Consider the following 1,178-nt stretch of genomic DNA (forward strand, 5'->3'; position numbering starts at 1 on the left):
GTAACAATACATTTATATAACGCTTTTCTGTATGTTAACTTATCTGTATAAATATAATAGTACTGTGTGTTGTATGTACATGTAACTACTGAGCAGGATGTGGATGGATGGCATGGAGGTTTATTAGCTCCATGCGGGGGTATAAACAAATTTTCAGTTTTGCGTTTGGCGATTTTTATGGGCGTTTTTTACCATTACCCTACCTCCTGTGGATGGATCTTCACCAAATTTGGTATGGAGGGTCATTGGGCCCATGGGGCGATACATACAAAGTTTCAGTTTTGCGTTTCTTACCACTACTTCGCCCCCTATTGATGGATCTTCAACAAATTTGGCAAGAAGGTTTGCTGGGTCCAAGCGGAGATACATGCAAACTTAAGTTTCACATTTTCTGTTTTGCTGTTTTTATGGGCGTTTTTTACAATTTCATATAAGGGAATCAACTTTTTATGTCCTTAGATTACCTTTCGTTAATCATGAATTTACATAACTTTCGTCCAAGGTACGGGTACTCCAGCTAGTTATAAATATACAGTTTTATAAACACTACATTCACATTATTCGTTTCGAGCAGAAGCATTAAATTCTGCTTAATTGCTTTTATTGCTATTTAAAATTTCACGTGTTATTTCCATGAGAAAAGTGCCAAGTTTAATCGGAGTAGAAATGAAGAGCTATTGTACCAAGCTTGTATATGTCATAATGACAATTCGGTAAAGATTAGTTCCTAACTGCAGTATCTTTATAACATTGGCTATTATTTAATATGTCAGCTTAAAAAGGTAATGAATGCACTCTTTTTGCATCAAACTCGTCAGACAACTTTTTTAGAGAAGTATGTGAAAAATAAAAAAAAGAATAGCATATAGTCATTCGAATATTTATACAGTACGTGCACTGTCACTTCATAAACAAGTGAAGCTTTCCAGGAAAATCAGCACTATTGAAATGTTGTTTTAGCGCAACATTACACAATGGGCTATCTGCGCTCTGTCCAGCGCACAAATCGAACATGTATTTTGTCGTTGTGAGTTCGTAAACTTATTGTTGACCCACGGATGGGGGAAGAATAAGTACTGATCTTCGATGACGAGGAACCCCACTTTGAGACTAATAATGCTCGGAGACGGCTTGAATGGGTAATGAAGAAAAACTTTAATATAAGTTTAACATAACAG

Source organism: Limulus polyphemus, unplaced genomic scaffold (genome assembly GCF_000517525.1).
Source record: "Limulus polyphemus unplaced genomic scaffold, Limulus_polyphemus-2.1.2 Scaffold480, whole genome shotgun sequence".
Taxonomy (NCBI): domain Eukaryota; kingdom Metazoa; phylum Arthropoda; class Merostomata; order Xiphosura; family Limulidae; genus Limulus; species Limulus polyphemus.